General features: G+C 48.8%; 1 pseudogene; it reads left to right on the top strand.

Annotated features, from left to right (window-relative positions):
* The first annotated feature begins 4513 nt into the window (after nt 1-4513).
* On the top strand, nt 4514-8436 carry LOC135559631 (uncharacterized; annotated as a pseudogene).
* The last annotated feature ends 1539 nt before the right edge of the window (nt 8437-9975 follow it).

Genomic DNA, 9975 nt, shown 5'->3' with positions numbered 1-9975 from the left:
CCGCTATGCCCTCAGACGAACTATCAAACAAGCAAAGCGTCAATACAGGATTAAGATTGAATCCTACTGTCAGATGTGGCAGGGCTTTAAAACTATTATGTACTACAAAGGGAAACCCAGATGCGAGCTGCCCAGTGATGTGAGCCTACCAGACGAGCTAAATGCCTATTATGCTCGCTTCGAGGCAGGCAACACTGAAGCATGCACGAGAGCACCAGCTATTCTGGAGGAATGTGTGATAACGCTCCCGGTAGCCGATGTGAGCAAGCCCTTTAAACAGGTCAACATTCACACAGCCGCGGGGCCAGATGGATTATCAGGACGTGTACTCATAGCATGCGCAGACTAACTAGTAAGTGTCTTCACTGACATTTTCAACCTCTCTCTGACTGAGTCTGTCATACCTACATGTTTCAAGTAGACCATCATAGTCCCTGTGCCCAAAGAAGCGAAGGTAATCTGCCTAAATGATTACCGCCCTGTAGCACTCACGTCGGTAGCCATGAAGTGCTGTGAAAGGCTGTCATGGCTCACAACAACAGCATCACTCCTGGATACCCTAGACCCACTCCAATTTGCATACATACAACAGATCCACAGACAATACAATCTCAATCGCACTACACACTGCCCTTTCCCACCTTGTCAAAAGGACCACCTATGTGAGAATGCTGATCATTGACTACAGCTCAGCGTTCAACACCATGTGCCCACAAAGCTCATCACTATGCTAAGGACCCTGGGACTAAACACCTCCCTTCTGCAACTGGATCCTGGACTTCCTGATGGGCCGCCATCAGGTGGGAAGGGTAGGCAACAACACGTCTGCCACGCTGATCGTCAACACTGGGTCCCCTCAGGGTGTGTACTTAGTCCCTTCCTGTAATCCCTGTTCACGACGACTGCCTGGCCAAACACGACTCCAACACCATTAAGTTTGCTGACGACACAACAGTGGTAGGCCTGATCACCGACAACGATGAGACAGCCTATAGGAGGAGGTCAGAGAACTGGCAGTGTGGTGCCAGGACAACAACCTCTCCCTCAATGTGAGCAAGACAAAGGAGCTGATAGTGAACTACAGGAAAAGGCAGGCAGAACAGGGCTATAGTGGAGTGGGTTGAGAGTTCCTGGTGTCCACATCACCAACAATCTATCATGTCTCAAACACATCAAGACAGTCGTGAAGAGGGCACAACAAAACCTTTTCCCCTCCAGGAGACTGAAAAGATTTGGTATGGGTCCCCAGATCCTCAAAAGTTCTACAGCTGCACCATTGAGACATCCTGACCGGTTGCATCAGCGCCTGGTATATCAACTGCTCGGCATCTGACCATGTTGCGCTGCAGAGGGTAATGCGTATGGCCCAGTACTTCACTGGGGCCAAGCTTCCTGCAATCCAGGACCTATATAATAGGCGATAAGAGGAAAGCCCATAAATTGTCAGAGATTGTCAGAGAGTCCAGTCACCTAAGACTGTTTTCTGCTACCGCATGGCAAGCTGGGTACCGAGCACCAGTCTCGGACCAAAAGGCTCCTTAACAGCTTCTACTCCCAAGCCATAAGACTGCTGAACAATTCATCAAATGGCCACCGACTATTACATTGAGTAGCTAATGCCCCCCCTTCATTTGTTTTGTACACTGCTGCTACTGCTGTTTATTATCTATGCATGGTCACTTCACCCTACCTACATGTACAAATACGAGTACAGTTTCATATATTGTTGTCATATGTTCTTTGCGCAGAATTGTCAATGTGATAATGGCCCTGTCATTGGCAGTTACAATCAAGGTTATTACCACACCTGCAGGCGTTATGCAATTGGGTAGCTTTGACAATCAAATGGGTGGGTATAAAAAGGCATGCAATTACAATGTGTAATGACACACAATGGCTGCTTTGGCTCTGTTGGAAGATTTGGTGAATGGAAGAATTCAGAGAGAGCGGATTTTCAGAGACCAGCAAGATTTTCTGTCCAATGATGATGAGTGGCTTATAAGTTTGGTTCCGATTACCAAGAGCTGTTCTCTTGGATCTCTGTGCTGTAGTGGGCCCAGCTTTACAGAGAATCACCTGCAGAAACCAAGCCATGCCTGTCCCACTGCAACTCCTTGGCAACCTCGTTAATAGCCTTGATGGTGTCACTTTGCGTTTGCAGGACTGCATCTGTGAGGACACGGGCGCTGGAGGGTTGTGACGCACGACGTGCAGTGGAGACGCCAGGGCTGGGCGCACTCAGCTCCTAACCCTGCTGCAGCACCACCTCCCAGGGGAACACTCAGCTCCTAACCCTGCTGCAGCACCACCTCCCCAGGGAACACTCAGCTCCTAACCCTGCTGCAGCACCACCTCCCAGTGGAACACTCAGCTCCTAACCATGCTGCAGCAATCACCTCCCCAGTGGAACACTCAGCTCCTAACCCTGCTGCAGCACCACCTCCCAGTGGAACACTCAGCTCTAACCTGCTGCAGCACCACCTCCCCAGTGGAACACTCAGCTCCCTAACCCTGCTGCAGCACCACCTCCCCAGGGGAACACTCAGCTCCTAACCCCGCTGCAGCACCACCTCCCAGTGGAACACTCAGCTCCTAACCCTGCTGCAGCACCACCTCCCCAGTGGAACACTCAGCTCCTAACCCTGCTGCAGCACCACCTCCCCAGTGGAACACTCAGCTCCTAACCCTGCTGCAGCACCACCTCCCCAGTGGAACACTCAGCTCCTAACCCTGCTGCAGCACCACCTCCCCAGTGGAACACTCAGCTCCTAACCCTGCTGCAGCACCACCTCCCCAGTGGAACACTCAGCTCCTAACCCTGCTGCAGCACCACCTCCCCAGGGGAACACTCAGCTCCTAACCCTGCTGCAGCACCACCTCCCCAGGGGAACACCAGCTCCTACCCTGCTGCAGCACCACCTCCCCAGGGGAACACTCAGCTCCTAACCCTGCTGCAGCACCACCTCCCCAGGGAACACTCAGCTCCCTAACCCCTGCTGCAGCACCACTCCCCAGGGGAACACTCAGCTCCTAACCCTGCTGCAGCACCACCTCCCCAGGGGAACACTCAGCTCCTAACCCTGCTGCAGCACCACCTCCCCAGGGAACACTCAGCTCCTCCCAACCCTGCTGCAGCACCACCTCCCCAGGGGAACACTCAGCTCCTAACCCTGCTGCAGCACCACCTCCCCAGGGGAACACTCAGCTCCTAACCCTGCTGCAGCACCACCTCCCCAGGGGAACACTCAGCTCCTAACCCTGCTGCAGCACCACCTCCCCAGGGGAACACTCAGCTCCTAACCCTGCTGCAGCACCACCTCCCCAGGGGAACACTCAGCTCCTATCCCTGCTACAGCACCACCTCCACAGGGGAACACTCAGCTCCTACTCCGCTGCAGCACCACCTCCCCAGTGGAACACTCAGCTCCTACTCCGCTGCAGGACCACCTCCCCAGTGGAACACTCAGCTCCTACTCCGCTGCAGGACCACCTCCCCAGTGGAACACTCAGCTCCTACTCCGCTGAAGCACCACCTCCCCAGTGGAACACTCAGCTCCTAACCCTGCTGCAGCACCACCTCCCCAGTGGAACACTCAGCTCCTACTCCGCTGCAGCACCACCTCCCCAGTGGAACACTCAGCTCCTAACCCTGCTGCAGCACCACCTCCCCAGGGGAACACTCAGCTCCTGCTCATCTGCAGCACCACCTCCCCAGTGGAACACTCAGCTCCTACTCATCTGCAGCACCACCTCCCCAGTGGAACACTCAGCTCCTACTCAGCTGCAGCACCACCTCCCCAGTGGAACACTCAGCTCCTGCTCAGCTGCAGCACCACCTCCCCAGTGGAACACTCAGCTCCTGCTCAGCTGCAGCACCACCGACCCCGCTGGAACACGCAGCGACTAAAAACAATAGAAAATGTCACCATTGTTTGTGTAAATACATGTTTAAACACAACATGAATGCATTTGGTTTACTCTTTTCAAAAGAGGGAATACTAATTACATACCTGGATCATCCGGTGCGTCTTGCATGTCCGTGTCCCCCGCCTGTGGCACAAACACTTTCTCTGTAAGGCTATGCGCCTTTTGGCCTCCACTTTGATGTTTTTATTTCTGAGAGGGTCAGACCTTTTGAGCCAGCAGCATTCATAGCGTCCGCTACATGTTGCCACTCTAACGCCTTCTTGTAATTTGTAATTCCCAAACTGTGTCCACCAAACAATATCTTTTTTCTTGCTTCAACCTCACCTACAAGAACTTCCATTTCACACTGGGTGAAATTTCGTTTTTTTAGCCTTTCTGTCGGGATTTGCCTCATTGTCGTCATGCAGTCAGTATGAATGCGGGCGTTTCACTGACCATTTATTGGCAACCATGCAGCAACCAAAACACACAAGCAATTTTACATCAGAATGGCTGAAAGCAGCAAATATAAATTTTTTGGAATGACCTAGTCAAAGTCCAGACCTAAACCCATTTGAGATGTAGCAGTACCTGAACCGAGCAGTTCATGCGAAGACCCACAAATGTCTCTGAGTATAAGCAGTTCTGCATGGAAGAAGTGGGCCAAAATTCCTCCACAAAGATGTGAGAGAATGATCAACAACTACAAGAAGGCGTTTGGTTGCAGTCATTGCAGCTAATGGTGGCGCAACCAGTTATTGAGTGTAATAACTTTTTTACACTGGGGTATTGGGTATTTTATAACTTTTCTAATTAAATAAATGAAATAGGTATGCATGTGTTATTTGTTTACTTAGGTTTCCTTTATCTAATATTAGGTTTTGTTTGAATATCTGATAACATTAAGTGTGAAAAACAGGCAAATATAGAGAACATCAGAAAGGGGCAAATACTTTTTCACGGCACTGTAGCTAGCTAGCTAACATTATGCATAGTCTTTGGATGTCACTCCTGCCATCCATCACGCACACCTGCCTTCCTCGTCACACGCATCAGCGATATTGACTCCATGGACTCACTCAATCACCTGTTTTTTTACCTTCCATATATTTGTCAGTTCCCAGCTCTGTTCCCCCTGCTGCATTGATTGTTATGTGTTTGTCACCCGTTTGCTGACTCTGTTCCTGTCTTGTTCTATGCCCGTTCCCTTGCTGACTCTGTTCCTGTCTTGTTCTATGCCCGTTCCCTATTAAATGTTTGACTCCTGTACCTGCTTCGCCTCTCCAGCGGCCGTCCCGTGACAGAATACAGCAGCCAACACACGAAGCATCGGGGAGTACTGGTGTTCCGGTTGGTGGTGACGTTGGTCCTAGGTCGCCACCGATGGAACCGGGGGTGCCTAGCCAGCTCGTCAGAGGTTTCGTTGGCTCGAAGGCGCCCATCCCACGTCGGGCCTCAGCTGATCGTCAGGTCTGTTTCGCCCAGCCGGTCCAGGAGATTTAATTTTGTTTTTAGAGATGTCGGGGTGATTCTGCCGCCAATGGAACCGGGGGTGCTAAGCCAGCTCTGTCAGGCTTCCAAGCCCTGGCTGGCTCGAGAGGTTTCCTTGCCTCGGTTGGCTCGAGAGGTTTCCCCTTGCCTCGGTTGTCTCGGCAGCCTTCCATCCCACGCCATTCTCCACTGGATCATCAGACTCCCCTCGCCACAGCTGGAGCGACAGGCGTCCTTGCCTCAGCCGGCTCGCCAGGCTCCCATGTCTTGGCCGGTTCGCCCAGGTGGGGCGCCGGGTGGCGCCAAGGGCACCAGGCTGCCCTGCATCACGCACTCCTGCCATCATCAATTACGCACACCTGCCTTCCCTTGTCACATGCATCAGCGATATTGGATTCATCTGGACTCACTCAATCAGCTGTTTTTTCCTCCCCTATATTTGTCAGTTCTCCAGCTCTGTTCCCCCTGCTGCATTGATTGTTATGTGTTTGTTACCCATGTGCTGAAGCTGTTCCTGTCTAGTTCTATGTCCGTTCCTTATTAAATGTTTGACTCCTTGTACCTGCTTCGCCTTTCCAGCTCGTTCCTGTGACACTTCCCGTCTCCCATACAGAGCCTCACTCTCCCTCTTCCCATTTCACATATAGAGAGACTCATCTCTCCTCTTCCTGTCTCACACACATCTCTCCATCTTCCCTGGTCTCCTAGGCTCCCTAGAGAAAGAGGAGTACCTTGCATGGCGTCGGAACCTGGAGGATGATAAAGGGTATCTGGACCGCCCCACTGTTTTCCACTGGACTGGACCTGGAAAGGGAGGGTCTCTCTGTCTGGAGATTCCCTAACCAGGAGGTGGGGTTAGCAGCCCTGGGAAGGGGCATCATACTCATAACATTATTGTTGACCTGCCTATGGTGCAATTTGTGAGTGTGTATATTCACTTATAATGATGCTCCCTTCAGGCAGATCCACAATAGCCACAAAGTTTTTGTGATTGAAAAATAGAACACACTGACAGTAAGAATACGTTCTATGTGGACGGAACATGGACTCATGACCCAGCTGAGGTGAGCAGTGTGTTTTGGGACCAGAACCATCTATGTTTTACATGTTGTAATGGCTCTGATGGAGAACCAATGTTTACTTAGTCATTCCTATATGGATGATAAATAGCTAACAGATTTGAAGTTTGAGTCCACTGTAGATTGCTGGTTTTGTGGTCCCCCAGCCTGTTGCAACCAACCAGCTAGGCACAGTCAACAACGCCATCCAAGGAAGAAGACTGACTTTGAGGTGTTTGATGCAGTTATGATGGACTCACAGAAGTGCTCTTATACACTGTGCTCTTCACAGATGAAAGCAGCTTCACACTGAGCACATGTGACAGACGTGACAGAGTCTGAAGACGCTGTGGAGAACTTTCTGCTGCCTGCAACATCCTCCAGCATGACCGGTTTGGCGTTGGGTCAGTCATGGTGTGGGGTGGCATTTCTTTGGGGGGGCCGCACAGCCCTCCATGTGCTCGCCAGAGGTAGCCTGACTGCCATTAGGTACTGAGATGAGATCCTCAGACCCCTTGTGAGACCATATGCTGGTGCGGTTGGCCCTGGGTTCCTCCTAATGCAAGACAATAATAGACCTCATGTGGCTGAAGTGTGTCAGCAGTTCCTGCAAGAGGAAAGCATTACTGTTATGGACTGGCCCCACGTTCCCCAGACCTGAATCCAACTGAGCACATCTGGGACATCTCTCCATCCACGCGCTACGTTGCACCACAGACTGTCCAGGAGTTGGCGGATGCTTTTAGTCCAGGTCTGGGATGAGATCCCTCAGGGAGACCATCCGCCACCTCATCAGAGCATGCCCAGGTGTTGTAGGGAGGTCATACAGGCACGTGGAGGCCACACACATACTGAGCCTCATTTTGACTTGTTTTAAGGACATTACATCAAGTTGGATCAGCCTGTAGTGTGGTTTTCCACTTTAATTTTGAGTGTGACTCCAAATCCAGACCTCCATGGGTTGATACATTTGATTTCCATTGATCATTTTGTGATTTTTGTTGTCAGCACATTCAACTATGTAAAGAAAAAGTATTTAATAAGAATATTTCATTCATTCAGATCTAGATGCTATTTTAGTGTTCCCTTTCTTTTTGAGCAGTGTATGCCAGGTCAGTGTCCACAACCTGTTTACCCATGCATAACACAAGAGCCATGTATAAAGGAGTTGGGCCTTTGAGCTTTCTGCATTAATGATGCCTCTTTAACATTCTATGGCAGCCATGTTAGCACCCCATTCATATTTCATGCTATGTAACTGAATGTCTAGAATTAGAACAACATTCTAAAAAGTTGGCCCAACTCCTAAATACAGACTCTGCATAACACTAATGAATGTAACCAAGTTATGCTACTGTATTGGAAAATGTCTCCATGATGCTAGAAAGTTAGATGGTAACTGGTAATAGCAAAATATTAACAAGACAAATATTGATGTTCAATCTCGCTTTGTATTTACCATCTGTTTGTGAGTTAGACCTGTCCAGCTCCCTCCTGGACCGTACCACCAGGAACCTACATTCCCAAGCAGGAAGATAAGTCTCTGCCCATTCTGCCACCTCACCTGCTACAGGTCATCCTAAACAAGCACACAGGAATCTCTGAGTACAAGATGACAACAACTGAATCCAAACCCTCATAGGAATGTCAATGATGAAGACATGACAGAGCGGTTCATGTCATTGACAGTAATGTGCATGCACTGGAGTAAGATGTTTGCTTTCCCTCATCAGTGTGACCCTGCATTGCTTCCAGAACCCAACCATGTCATGCTCAATCACCTCTACTCCCTGTCCATTAAGGTAAGACCAGGGAGAGATCAGAAAGTGCAACTCATCGCTACAAGAAGAAGTATGTCACCACCCTGATGTATAAGCCTGTCTGGCCAGTGGCCTGTGGCTGTATAAGCCTGTCTGACCAGTGACCTGTGGCTGTATAAGCCTGTCTGGCCAGTGGCCTGTGGCTGTATAAGCCTGTCTGACAAGAGGCCTGTGGCTGTATAAGCCTGTCTGACCAGAGGCCTGTGGCTGTATAAGCCTGTCTGACCAGAGGCCTGTGGCTGTATAAGCCTGTCTGGCCAGTGGCTTGTGGCTGTATAAGCCTGTCTGACCAGAGGCCTGTGGCTGTATAAGCCTGTCTGACCAGAGGCCTGTGGCTGTATACGTCCATCTGACCAGAGACCTGTGGCTTCTCAGCCTCTGCCTTCCCACCACAGACACAACTGCTTCACACAGCACAGCCTACACCGTTGTACCTGTATATACAGTACCAATAAAAAAGTTTGGACACACCTACTCATTCAAGAGGTTTTCTTTATTTGTACTATATTCTACATTATCGAATAATAGTGAAGACATTAAAACTATGAAATAAAACATATGGAATCATTTAGTAACCAAAAAGTGTCAAACAAATCAACATATATTTTATATTTGAGATTCTTTAAAATAATTTGCAGCAATTTGAACATGAAGGCATAATTCATGCAATCTCCTCTGAACAGTTGATGTTGAGTGGTGTCTGTTACATGAACTCTGTGAAGCATTTCTTTTGGCTGCAATTTCTGAGGCTGGTAATGAACTTATCCTCTGCAGCAGAGGTAATTCAGGGTCTTATTTTCCTGTGGTGGTCCTCATGAGAGCCATTTTCATCATAGCGCTTGATGGGTGCACAGCACTTGAATAAACTTTCAAAGTTCTTGACATTTTGTGGATTGACTGACCTTCATGTCTTAAATGAATGAGGGACTGTAATTTCTCTTGCTTATTTGAGCTGTTCTTGCCATAATATGGACTTGGTCTTTTACCAAATAGGGCTATCTTCTGTATACCACCCCTACCTTGTCACAACGCAACTGATTGGCTCAAACCCACTAAGAAAGAAAGGAATTCCACAAATTAACTTGTAATGGGCACACCAATCTGGTTGAGAAAATGCCAAGAGTGTGCAAAGCTGTCATCAAGGCAAAACGTGGCTACTTTGAATATTCTCAAACAAAACACTTTTTTGGTTACTACATGATTCCATATATGTTATTTCATAGTTTTGATGTCTCCACTATTATTCGATAATGTAGAAAATAGTCCAAATAAAGAAAAACCCTTGAATGAGGGTAGGTGTGTCCAAACTTTTGACTGGTACTGGTATCTCAGTTCAGAATGATTTCTATTTCCCAAATCTTCCTCAATCTGCCTTTCCTCTTGTTTAATGATTGCTGTCTGTTTGATGAATGACTCAAATGTAAAATGTTATAGACATAGAGGAGCACTAGCTTTTGCGTCGGAAGGATAGAGGAGTTTTGTGGGGTGGTGGGGGGATTCTGACTGATAATACATAAGGGTTGTGTTGTGGCCTGTAGAGATACTCCTTTTGCCTGATGACATGAAGTCCCATCATCAGACAACCAGGAAGTAGTAGAACATGGTGTTCCATTTGGACAGTTTGCCAGTCTTTTTATGTTATCATTATGCTTCACCAGCTATATCAGTTTGCGTATCAGTGCAAATGTTTTATTTAAATC

The sequence above is a fragment of the Oncorhynchus nerka genome, unplaced genomic scaffold (assembly GCF_034236695.1).
Source record: "Oncorhynchus nerka isolate Pitt River unplaced genomic scaffold, Oner_Uvic_2.0 unplaced_scaffold_6076, whole genome shotgun sequence".
In the NCBI taxonomy this organism is placed as follows: Eukaryota; Metazoa; Chordata; class Actinopteri; order Salmoniformes; family Salmonidae; genus Oncorhynchus; species Oncorhynchus nerka.
This window is presented reverse-complemented; position numbering and strand designations above follow the sequence as displayed.